The following is a 13,531-nucleotide window of genomic DNA, read 5'->3' on the forward strand; positions in this document are numbered from 1 at the left end:
ATATTGGATATAGGTAGATAATCAGAAGATGTCTATTCACCCTTTTCTAAAGATCAGGTATCAGACTGAGCACCAAAATCACCAGTTAGTTTTGAAAAGGTAAATCTGTGTGTGTAAGTGTACAGGGGAAAACATCCTCTTTAGAAGTAATTTGCTGAAAACAGTTTTCACATTTTGTTCCTGCCTATGGCAATTTATGAAACACAAATGAGATATTGTACCAGTAGCGATGCCGAAATAAATCACTCTAAAAACAGAACTGAAATTTTATTTCATTACTAAAGTAAATATAAAAGTGCTTTAGCACAGTTTCAAATTAGATTGGGGTTTGGTCAAGCTTGTTATAAATCCAATGATTGTAAAGCAAACGGCTGAAGATGACTCTCAGAAGAGCAGCACTGCAAACACGGCTAATGGGATGCTGTGAGGTGCAGAGCAATAAACAGTGTGGATTCTGTGCCCACAGTACAGGAACCAAAGGCAGTGATACAGCATGCCACAGCCAGGTCTGCTGTCCAGTTCCTAAAAGGATGCTGAGAAAATAGAGAGGGGGACAGAACATGCCCCCAAAATTTTCCCACAGCCTGGACAAAATGCCTTCATCTCAGTACGTGGAGGGGAGAGGCAGCTGAGCTCCACCTGGTGTCCTACAGCCCAGCTGTAAATGATGCTGGAAGACCATCAAGAAGGGCACAGCACAGGAGAGAAACAACTGCAGGAGGTGGAGTCCTCTCTGATGGTAAAGGCCACGTGGTAAGACACAAGGTGGTGGCTCTACCTGCTTGAGAGCAGGGGTGAGCCTCAGCTCTGGTAGTCTCATACCCAGGGATCACTGATCATACAGATGCACTTGTGCAAGGAGATGTTCTGGTACCATGGGTTCTTCCTAAGGACCAAAAGCATGTGATAACATCAACCAGCTGCTGGCAGCAGATGTTCACACCAGAAACATCTTGCAAAACGTGGCAAGGAAGTCACAACTGGCTGTGGGTGGAAGCTGAGTAAACTTCATCTGGGTGGACTTTGGGAGGGGCTTGACAAACCACTGCTGCCTCCAACTTACACGCTTGACATCCACTTCTTGGTCTCCGCTTGCAGAACAGCCGTCAAGGAGTGATGAGGAAGCATCCCACCACAGAAGCCAGCAGCTCCTCAGAGGGCTGGGTGTTCTGCAGCCTTTCTCCCATGGGAGAAAACCCCATGCTGGCAGTCAGTGGTCAGCTTCAGCTCACCTCTGATTTCCCACCAGGCCAAGGTGCTGGCTCACTGTCCAGCACGCTGGTGGCACCCAAGCCCACAGCAGCTGCCCTTGAAGGTACAACCCTTCCTTCACCTCCATGGGGCTTTGGTGGGGCTCCTGCTGGAAAAGCACATAGAATAGCCCTAGGTCCTCCCTAAAACCTTACAGCTCAAACACCAAACTGCCTTCCAAGAAGGCAGGACTTGATCCCATCAGAGACTCACAAATCTCTGTTTAGCAACATGCTTTCCCTCCTCAATGAGAATATTTTCAACCTGGTAAAAAGGGAGCTGCCTTGCTATTATTAACCCACTTGGGGGTTGATTAGGAGATATTGAAGTTACTGGAAAGATGCTTGTTAGTATATAAATCTCTGCATCATAATGACCAATAAACAAGGTCTGTTTTAGCTAAAGAGGGAAAATTGAAACTATAGTTTCAGGTCATCTCCTAGGAGGGCAGATGCTGCAATCTGTGCAGCAACCTGGAACTGACATGTTTTCTATATTGTGTGCTGTACCCTCCCATCGAAGCACCTGCACCAATGTAACTGAGCATTATGCATGTTCATCAGCTGAACAATAACCCCTGGGGAATGAATGATTCATTACAAAATGGTTTCTCTCAGAAGAGAAAGAAGGTTTTGTCTAATTTTTAGGAGTACCCCAGGAAAGCTCCATTTATTTATGCCTGCTTTTGTTTGACAATAGTTTCTTTGTTCCCCTCTGCTGTTGCTTTTTCTAGTGGCAGTTAGCAGCAACGTTTGGCAACGGCAGTGGGGGAGAGAAAGGAGAGGCAGAATCTTTGTCAAGAAGGAAAAAGAAATCTGTGCCTAACAAAATAGAATTGAAGCAAAGTGTTTAAGCAAACCAAAGGCATAGACACTTGAGGTTTTTCTCCATGTGTATTTACATTTTCTAGTTATTGGATTCTGTCATTTCCCACAGCAGCTCTGATTTCTCCAGGCTGTCCCTAGCTCAATTATCTTACTCTGGTCAGAGGAAGGTCCATCCTAAAGACCCAGCTGATGTTTTGCTGGACAACTGTGGTCTAGAAGATGTTCTTAAGTGGGCATAAGTAGATTTGTATCTGTTAAGGCTTTACTGAAAGTGCAGAGCAATCACCAATAGTCATTATCCACCCATACCTGCAGTCTACAGACTGCTTTTAGCCCATCACTGGCTCTTAAGTCAATGACCTGTCCTGGGAGGTCATCCCGTGCAAACAGACACAAGATCTGATACCACATCACCTCCTGTGACTGTGAAGCCCCAGGTGTGGGAACCCAGATTAAGAGAATGTTTCCATGCTAGGAGGCATTTTTCTTTTTATTTAGCAAGAAATCCACGGAGAGGAGGGGAGCAGTATCCCAAGGAAGTACAAGAGGACACACCTGCCCACTGATAAAATAAAACAGAGGTGCTAGACAGAAAAAAAAAAAAAAAGATGTGCACTTCCTCTTCAAGGCTTCCCTCTGGAAGTTCTTAAAGTATCTTCACTAATGAAAGCAATTCTTGGTGTATGGAAGAGGTAGGAACGAGAACAGACACACAGAGGGACTCAGGAACATGCCAGAGTCTGCAAATTTGCCATTTAATTTATAATTCAAGGCACAATAGGCATAAATAAAATGGGATGCAGAAAATCAATGCTGGTAAATAGTAAAGGATGCTTTGGGGGAGATTGGAGAGGAAAGGTGTAATTGCTGCTGAGGAATGTTTAGAAATAACTGAGATAAGAGGCATTAGGACAATGGTATATGGGACTGGTGATTCAAATCAGAGCCCACCCTAACTCTTGGGACAGATTAAAGGATGGCTTAAACAATCTCCTGGCTGGCATCGCTGAGATAAACCCGGCCTGATCTCCAGAGGAAAGAGCAGATTCACGACTTTGCCCTTTCCTGGGTTTCTCTGCTTTTACAGCCCCGCGGGCACCCCTCGCAGTTTAACCATTTCCTGGAGCACCAGGAAGAGCTCTGCAATGGCTCTGCTCCACCTCACTCTTTTTAACTCCTCTCCAGTACCTCCAGCTTCAGTGTGGCGTGGATCCAGCCCACAACCAGGCATCCCTACCTCGCTGCTGGGCACTGTGAGCTAAGTTGGGATCAGACAGGTGTTCCTGGTGCCTGTTGCAGCTGTTTGGAGCTCTCACCTGAGAGAGGCAGAGCCTGTGGTTCCAGTAAACCCTCAAGTGAGGTGGAAGCGGTTCCCCAACGGGGAGAAGTGGAGACACCTGCTTCCAGTGCAACTGCATAGGAAAAAACGAGAAGTATGGGTGAGTTTGAACCACGTGTGATAAAGGAGAGAAAGGGCATGAAGTGGGCTGGCAGAGGATGGAAAGCAGTGGCACATAAACCACAGCCTGTCCACGGGTTTTTTGTGCCACACAGGAATAAATACTATGGGAGTTAAAGCAGGACACTGTCAATGAATGTGGAAGAACAGAAAATAATCAAGGATAAGAGAGAGGCATAGGTGAAGTGTAAAATGTCACCCCAGAGAAGGGAGGGAGGTGTGACAGAGTAGAGGGGAGTGAGTGAAAGAAGTAACACGCACGTGTGCACACTCATAGACAAACACACAACAGAAAAATAAATAATGAGAGAAATATTGTGCAAGAGATCAAGGTAAATATGAAACTCTTCAGACATGCAAGGGAAAAGGTCTCAAGAGGAGACAGCAAATTTACTTGCACGACATGGTAAGGATAATTTATTGATGTGAGCTGGCCACTGGTAAATGGAAAAAAATATAATTAACTGTTTTCCTTAATATTCCCAAAGGAAGGTAGCAGGAGAGAGGCCAGGGCATATCCCACACTAATTTACATTGTAGGAGGACAAAAAACACTGGGAGAAAACAAGGAGAGCATGGCCTGACTATCAGAGCACAGAAAAAGTGACAAATCTCTGTGGGGAGGTCAGGGAAGTGCAGGAGGCGGGGGACAGGAGGCAGGGGCAGGGTGACAGGGCCCGAAGGAAGGGTGATGGGAGGTGCTGGCACAGGGATGGGAGGATGGGGGAGCCTCTGCTGTGGGCATCATGAGGCTGGGAATGTGAGAGCTCCTGTGGCTCCCTCATCCGCCCCACTCCATTCCCCTTGCAGACCAGTCTGCTCAATGGCTTCTTGGAAATTAGGGAGATTCCCCCCCACCACCACCACTTGTGGGAAGTGTAGCAAAGATTAGGGAAGCTTCCACAGTGCAGGACTGCAAAATAAGCCATGTTACGGTAAGGCAGCAGGGGCAGAGTGATACTGGAAAAGCCACGACTGGACAGCAATCCATGAAGTTTGGCAGCTTTTCTGACAAGGGATCCACCTCCCAGATGTGCTGCTGCTCCTGCAGGAGGGCTTGGGCATCACCAGACTCTAAGGAAACTTGACATTAAAGGACTCTCTGGTTTGACAGTGTGGTACAAAGCACCACCTGCAGCATCCCTAGGATGGGGTCCTGTCCTAAGCACCATCCACGTTGATGCTGTCACCCCAGCTGCGCCTCGAGGCCTGGAGGACTGGAGGGAACACACACTGTGCCAGCAGAGCTGTAGGGACACCTGGCACCTCTGCCAACCAGCAGGAACACTTGGCAGCATCAACCAGGGCCAGGGGCAGGCCAGGAATGCTGAGAGTGCTCCAGGCAGCTGCTGGAAGGATGCTGGGGATGAGGAGAGGCAGATGAAGGTGCCATGTGGCTTGGTGGCTCAGCTCAGTGTGGAATGACCATCACCCTGTTACACACAAGTTTAACAATTAGCAGGATCCAACATTACGTGGCTTTTGTAACCAATGTGATGAGGTGGTTTATCAGGCTCACTTAACTTTCCCCTCAAACCTGCACTATCAGCCTGTCAGTGTCAGGGTGCTTTTTTTAGCCTCCTCTTTCGTATCTGTGTAAGCTCCAAGGGCAGATCCTGTATCCAGTAAAAGGATTGTGCTCCGGAAACTGATAAATAACCCGTGCCAAATGGAGGCAGCAGCATCTCTCGTTTGGTTTTGGAGGACAACTCCCAGCTGCATGTCTTGTGTTGGTGGTCTCAGCGCTAAAAGAAAAGTGTTCCTTGTCTTTGCTCTGAATCTGGATGCCGAGTCCTCAGGAAGCCCTGGAATATGGCTGAGGACTGGTCCTGTGGTTTTCCCTTCTCTATGGGTCCCTATCAGTGTCAGCACCAGCTACACGGTGCCCTGGTGGGTACTGGCAGCAGCATGTCTATTACAAAAAGAGTACATTAAATTACTGGGGTGTAAAACAGCTGCATTGAAATAAAGGACTGCAGCACTTCTCAGTGCTTATTCTCCAGGTCAGCTCCTAAGGTTTCTCTCTTGTTTCATCCAGCTAAATATATGTGTCCAGCTGCTACTACCAAAGGTGTAACCTTTGGTAGTAAGAGGCAATCTGCTGCTTCCCCCTGCCAGGACCCCTGCTTCTGGACAAGCCCTGCTCTTAAATGTGCATTTTCTCCCCAGAGGCCTATTTCCCCTGCAGTCTTCTCTGTTTCATAAACTTTACCCAGACACCAGTTTTCACTGCATGCCCTAAAAGTTACTGGTGTCACAGTTTCACTTTGGAAATGCTTGGTAGACCCCCCTGCTTTGCAGACAGGAAAATTTGTTTTTCCCGGGGCTGGGAGCCAAAAGATCATCCTGGCACTTGAGAGGACTGTGACCAACTCACATCCTTCCCCACAAATGGACTGTTCCCTCCAGAGCAGCAAAGCAGCTTTTGAGCTGTGTCTCATTCCCTTCATATCCTGATGTTTGGCTCAGAAACACCTGAAGTGGTGGCCTGGCCTCCCAGGGACAGGGGAGGAAGGTGAGCCTGAGGAGTTCCGCCACTGCTCTGGGGAACACAGCCACGGCAAGGATACAAAGGGAAGGCTTTGAAGCTCCCAGCTGTCCTAGAGACTGAGGGAAACCTTGAAAACGTTCCTTTTTACTCCTTATTATGTGATGTCCAGTCTGATGCTGGTTTCCCAAGTCACTCAGCAACACTCTTCTTCTTCCCTTCTTCCCACAGGAGCCTGTGGATCTGCTGAAATCCATAGAGCTCTGGCCAGCATAAACGATTGCAGGGATTTCCCTTTCATCCTTGTGTTTGTGGGAAAGCTTTTCTGGGTGCAGTCTGAGATCTTAACACTGGACATCTACACTAACATGCCCATGGGGTTGTTTGTTTGTTTTTTTTTTTTTTTGCTCTCTTGTGGTTGAACTTGAGAAAAAATGAGCAGCATATGGAAAAGGCAGTTATACCACAATGGTAGTGTCATCTCTGTTCCTGTGCTGGGACATCTGGCAAAACTCCTCCGTGCAGCTAATGTTTAGGGTAGTCAGCTGTTCAGGATGGGGCCTGAGCTCACTGGGGATATTCAGACAGTTCCTATCAGACTCATAGGTCTCAGGGGAAGAAAAATAAACCATAAAGTAAAGAGATCCCAAATTTATAAACCAGCAAAGTAAGTGCCTGCACCTCCTCCCTACAGGATGCTGTCATTTTTCATTTTATTTGAAGCTTTCTATTACATTTTATATTTTTACTTTAAAAACATCTCATTGGGGAAAAGCATATTTTATGTCATATTTTCAGTTGTTGCTGCCCTGTTCCACAGGGCACAGGGAAGAAAAGCATTGTGGCCTCTCAGTGGTCCCCACTGAAATAAATCCAACCAGGAGGAGGACAGCGACGTGCTGTGATTTCCTGCAGGAGCTGTCCCATACCCAGGAGCACGTGTGGTTGGCTCATGGGCCTGGCTCACACAGGCAGCAGCCATTTGCCAGCCCTGCTTTGCAGGTAGTCAGGGCTCAGCTGAAGGTTCTGCTCAGTGTCTGAGGCTCATTTGCTTCCCAAGGCTCTCCCAGTTTACCCCTGGCAACGGTGCTGTGCCCACTCTGCCCTTGCCACAAGGATGCTGCAGGGCACTTGGCTGCCCAGAGCTGGACATCCCTCCTCTTCTGCCCCGGTCCTGGATCGTGTATCCTGAGCACCTCAATAAAAGTTGGCTTGGTAGGAGCCTCATGGGCGCTCACTGTGCTGAGCTCCTGCGCGCCTGCACCAGGAACGCTGCGGGCCCTGCACATCCCAGCACCTTTTAGAGACCCGAGGATATCCAAGGAGGGCAGATTCAGCAGAGGACCTGCCAGAAACCTCCACCCTCCCGAAGCAGCTGCTGGGAATCAAGCCGGATACCGTAGCGCATTTCAAATGGCACTAATCACCGATATCTGAACACTGGAATCCCACCAGGTAAGCCAGCAAAGCCCTTTCCCGGCAGATCCACTCCCTGGTGTGACAGGGTGGGGCAAGACAGATAAAGCAGGACAGATAAAGCGTGCCGGTACTTCCCTGCTAGGCATTCCCTGAAGGCAGCAGTCACAGGAAATTCCCGTAGAGTAGAAGAGAGGGAGAGCCTTTCAACTGGTTTAATTTTAACCATCCTGCAGAGCTGTATCATTTCCTGGGAATACTACGGGCTTGTTTGGGGATGTTGCCATTCTCAAATGAGCTCTTCAAATGAAAAAATAAATAAATAGCATGCCCTTTTAAATCTTTGTTTCTTATTTGACTAGTGTTGGATGTCATTTGTAAGTGTAGCTCATTTTAAATTCTGCATGGAGTTGTGAAGGCTGCCTGGGGTTTTGTGGGACAGGTGTGGTAAAAAAGGGTCTGTCATCTCCAATAATATGGCAAGGAGGCTGTGTGTGTGGGGAATACACCCATTCACAATGAAAGCTGACTTTCCCTGGTGTAGGCTGCCTTCCAGCCTCTGGATGCCTTGAGCGAATTGCAGTGGGGGGTTTTTTGTTCTTGTTTTCTTGCTTTGTGAAGAAAAATTGAAGCGACTGAGCCCCAGAGCATCTTAACCCCAGGGAGCTGGTGGGTTTCTTTAACCACAATTACCCAGAAAAGTGAGGGCTGTGGTAGCTCTCGATGGGCTGGTGTCCCCTGCCTGAACACTGGGTTGCTGTTTAAGCTGTGCTGGAGCTGACTCCTGCAGGGTGGGGTAGCCTAATCATGAGTGTTTGTGTTTTGTACCCGAAATGCTCTGATGCACATCCTTTCCCAGCTCCACAAAGGACAAGCACAACTTTTATTTCACCCTTGAGCAAAAGAGAGAAGGCACCAGTGACTTGTGTTTTATTAAAGCCAGGCCAACTGCTTGGGGCTTTCGTGTGACAGGAATTATCAATCTTAAATATATACACAGTGGAGCGGGCTGGATTTGCCGAAAGCCTGAAGGATGAGCTGGGCATTGCACTGCTATGTGCAGCGTATAAACACCCATTCTTTGGTGCCCCTGTGTCTGGGGCAGGGCAAAACTTCCTGGCCTAAGTGCTGCCCCTCCACCATGGAAGCTTTGCCAGACAAAAGGCAGCATTTTTGATCCTAAATACATTGTTATGCTGATTAGAAAGAGGGGCTCAGGAGCTGTCACTGTTTTATCAGTTCCCTGGGTATTCCTGTGCTCCCCTCCTGTGGGTTGGCAGCCCTCAGGAACTTGCACCTCCCTGAGGTGCCCCCTGAGCATCCCTGGGCTTGAGAGCTCCCTGAGCATCTCTGGGTTTTCAGCTGTGCTGCCGAAGCACTCATCCATGTGGTGTGGGATCCCTTGGTACCCAGCACAGGCTTCTGTGCTCCCCCCCGGTGATGAGGTGCACAGAACACAGGCAGTGACTCAGTGACGCTCTTTCAGCTCTGAGCCTCAGATCAAAGTGTCACAGCAATACCTGGCTCCCAGAGCCCGGCAGGGCCATGTGCTGCAAAGCCCAGATTCACGGGGAACTCCCTCTGCCTGTTCAGCCTCGCCGGGAGCTGTTTGAAGGCTGTGGGCTACCAGGCATCCTGAGAGTTCGGGTATTGTCTGTCTTCCCACAGCCCTCACAAAGGCAGCACAAAAGCAGAAAGGCGTATTTTGGTCTTTGGCTACTTCATCAGAAATACCCACACCTGCTGTCAGGCAAGTTCCTGGTGGAGGGGGATGCTGCAGTCACAGAGGGGAATGGAAGCACCTCACTCTTCTGCAGTGCAGGGGGTCTATGTTCTTTTGTTCAAGATGCTCAACAGGATCAGAGGAAGAAATTATTCTAAATGTTTCCCCCATGAGAATGTAGGATCTAATTCCTCTCTCCCTAAATCAAAAGCAGGATGAGAAGGTAAGAATCCAGTTTTGTCTCATCTCAGATCTCTGTTTCAGGATATAGGGCTGTAAGATCACTGTGCCTTAATAGCTTCCAGCTAAGAGAACAACATCCAGAACAAACACCAAAATTGGTTAAAAAGAATCACTTAGAGAATAAAAGCAGGCTGGAAATGACTTCCCATCCCAAATGAAATTAATGTAATTGCTTCAGCCTTTTCCTCTCAGGACCAAGGTACTATGGGGCAGTTTGTTTTCCTCTTCCTAATACACACCATGTGTTTTTTGGACTCGTTCTCTAGTCACCACATGACCTGGCAGCTGCTTTCCCCTCCGATGAGATGCTCGGGCAGCTGTGAGCAGCTGCTTCCTCTGCCACACCCACACCGAGTACCTCCACAACCAGGGGAGCAGGAAGGGGCTCTGGCACTTCTGTCTCACTCCTTTTGCTGGCTGCACAGCTCTTTTCCTGCCCTGAGAGGCAAGGGCAGGGAGGGCAGGATGCCCTGCTGGGCACCCCCCTCTTTGCCAGGGCAGCACTTTTTTCTGCAGGACTGATTTCAGCATTGCACACCAGATTTCAGATGGAATTTTGCAGCAAGGCTTCCTTTCTGGCAGTCAGGCTTTGTGTCCCCACTTTCTGTTAGTGCCACTGCTAATTGTCCAGAGAGCCTCAAGAGAAACTGCTGATAATTGTCCCCGAATTTCACAACTGCAACAAGAACAGACTGTGTCTAGCCACAGATTGAGTGTGCTGCCAGGCCATTAGCTTTTGTTCATTCTGCTGTTTAGGAGGCACCTTTAATTATTTTTTTTTTCTGTATTGCAAAGTGAGAAATACTTAGCATTTATTTAATTAGCTTGGCTACAATACAGACGTTCCATGATTACAAACCAAAGTCACTAAAACCCTAACGTGAATGGTACTTTTTTGTCCCATTGGAAATTAAAAATCAGTTGCACTATGATTAAATTGATTCCGGGTGGTTTCTTTTGAGCAATTATGTTCAAAAACTGTCTGCCAGTCCAATTTGCTATCAAATCTCACTTTATCGCTAGCATTCCACATGCAGGTGCATAGACAATATAAACCCAAAGTCCTACAGAATTATCATCCTTTTGTAGGAATGAAACGCTGATTGTTTATTATCTGATTTAATTTCTGGTGGTTAAATCTGAGCAGTCTGATTTAGCAACATTTTCAATCAACCTTACAAATATTTGAATGCATTTATGTAACAATTAATGTGCAAAATAGCGTGGAGCAAAGTCAGCTCGTTTTTTCTGCTTCAGTCAGGGCACCCAATTCCTGTCCCCTAAGGAGTGGGATGTTCTCAGGGCAGCCTGGTGTGGGACTACATGTGAAAGGAGATGTGGTGCTGTCCTTTGGAGAAGGGCACCATGAGGCTGTAGCAGCCCCTCTCCTCTCTGAAGAGCAGGAGCGGTGCCACGATGGGGTGGGAAGCTCTGGGCATTCAAACAAAAGAAGCGGACACAGTTAAAAGGATTTTCTGATATTTGTTTAGCTTGGGGCCACCAGCGAAAGGGGCTGGAAGCAGGGCTCCCCTGGGATGAATTTGGGACCTCAGCCCAGTCTCGTGCTAGTGCACCTGAAAGTGGGACTGCACCCCTCGGACCGTGCTGGCAGCTGAGAGTGAAGCTGAGGCTGGCTGCAGGGCAGGAGCTGCTACATGGGACACAGTCCTGCTGCCCCTCTTGGGCATGGTGAAACCAGGTCACCAAAGAGAGCTCATTTGTGAATTCAGGTCACTAGAACAGCTCTAACATCACACTGTATGACTTTACTTATCAGAGGCATTGGATGGATTCAATATTGCCCATAAGCTCTCAGTCATCTCTGCTCCAAGCCATGAGGCACCATCCCTGTTTGGAGACAGGTGGAGGTAGCTCCCATGGCAGTGGATTGGAGCTGTGCCAGCTGATGGAGTGGGGATGGGGCATCTCTGAGCTTCGCTGGTGGCACTTCTTGCTGTTAGAGGTGACTGAGTGCAGACTGGGATGGCTCTGGCATCATTTTTGCACAGCCACTGCTGTTCTGGATGCCTCCCTTCCCCTCTGCACAGCAAACTGTAGTTGGTAGTGATGCTGTTGACAAAGAGGTGACTCATTTCCACCACCAGATCTCTCTCACACAATGCATCTATATCCTGTTTAATTTCACACCTATCCTGCTTGCTTAGTTACACAGCATCACTGTTCTGTTTGGTGAAATTTTGATTGTATTATAAGGAGTGAATTTTTATATTATATTATACTATGTGATAATTGCTCATTTAATTTTAACTTGGTAATACATTTGTACTGCAAACAGTTATGAAAATTACTTATAAGAGTGTTTCAACTAGATGTGTAATTTGAGGATACAAATTTAATATGCTATACAAACCCTTATGGGGCAGAATTGCTGTGCCCTTACTCAGGTAAATGGAAGTTTACTTGAGCACAGAAGCATTTACAACCCAGGGAGTATTTTGAGACCACTGCTTAATTATGATAATTGCTACCCGTAAGTCAAAAACTCGGATGTGATGTATCACCAGGTCTGTTCCTGGCTTTGCTGCAGATGGGCAGTGCAGTGTTGAGCAAGGAGCACACAACCCGAGCTGTGCACCTCCTACTCACCCCTGAGAGGAGTTACTCATGCTGCTCGTTTTGCCACAGGAGTAATGAGGAGATGAACACCCCTGTTTTCACCAAATACTCAAGAGTTCCTCAGGTGGATGGATGTTGTCAGAGTAGAAGCCACATCACTCCATTATGTTGCCTATTTTTTTGGCCTGGACTAAAGTGTTGCACCCAGCAGAGGTCTGATACCAGAGCACTGGGAGCTTTGTGCATCTCCCTGCCAGCACCCCACTCAACCTGCCCCTGAACATCCCTCCATGAGCCACAACGTTCCTGGGTACACTCTCCTTATCCTCCCAACCCTCTGCTCCTCTTGCTCCCACTGAACTGGCACTTTTAAATTATTCCTGTCCTTAGTATAATTTAATGAAGGAGCTGAGGGAACAGACAGGGATAGGGGGAAGATCAGTGGGAGATGCTTAGATGGCACTGAAGGTCTTGTCAGCCATGGGGAGGCCCCATGGCAGGCTGGCTGCACAGCTTGCAGCTTTCCCAGCTGGAAAGTGTCTGCCCTATACAGAGTAAAAAGTTGCTCTCCTTCTGTCTCTGTTTCCATAGTGGATTTTAGTATTGTAGATACTGATTGGATGAATGACAATGAAAGAGACTTTTCAGAGCACCTGGAGGTTTGGTAGGTAATATAATTTGGCTTGCTGTGAACACTTGTACTTGAAATTTCCAATTTCAGTGTGGAATTAAATTTTGACCTCATCAGCATACCTGACTTAGCACTACTAGCAGGTTTGCCAACCCTTTATTTAATGTTCTGATCTATTGTTTGTTTCAACTCTAGCAAAACCCTTCCTTTTCTGTAGCAAAGTGTGGCAGTCAAGCTAAACAAATATCAGAAAATCCTTTTAACTATGTCCACTTCTTTTGTTTGAATGCCCAGAGCTTCCCACCCCATCATGGCACCGCTCCTGCTCTTCAGCCTCACAGCAAAGGCACCTCATTTCTGCTGATCCTGGTGCCCAGAGGCACCTTGCTCTCAGCATCTGGATCCTGCCTGCAAAAAACCATCATGCCTTGGCCCCTTGGGTTTCAGGCAGCTGCCCATTCCCCTCCTTGCTCCTGCTCTGTCAACCTTCTCGCTTGTAGTCTCAGGACCTGGGGCTGCACCCGCGGTCACCCCAGCAGCACAGGATCACACCCTCCTCCTAAGTCAAGTGCAAAGTCAGAGGCTAAGCAGAGATTAGGGATCAGGTATTTTAGTCAGTGGACATCCTAAGAACTTGATCCAAACAGCTTGGCTTAAAATAAATAACCCATTTTCAATCAGGTTTCTCTTCTGACAGGCAGAGCTCCATGAACACAGAAAAAAGTAGGAGGATGTGGCCAGGCTCTGGGGCAAATCCACCAGAGTCGTGCATGGCAGTGATACAATACCAAGCAACAGGGACTCACTAATACTAAATGGTTCTTGGGTTAAGCAATGTGTCCTGGTTTTCCATCCATGTAGTATGCAAGTAGCCAAGTTCCACTGTCAGTTTGGGTTCCTGTTGGGACTATTCCTG

Source organism: Corvus cornix, chromosome 1, assembly GCF_000738735.6.
Source record: "Corvus cornix cornix isolate S_Up_H32 chromosome 1, ASM73873v5, whole genome shotgun sequence".
In the NCBI taxonomy this organism is placed as follows: Eukaryota; Metazoa; Chordata; class Aves; order Passeriformes; family Corvidae; genus Corvus; species Corvus cornix.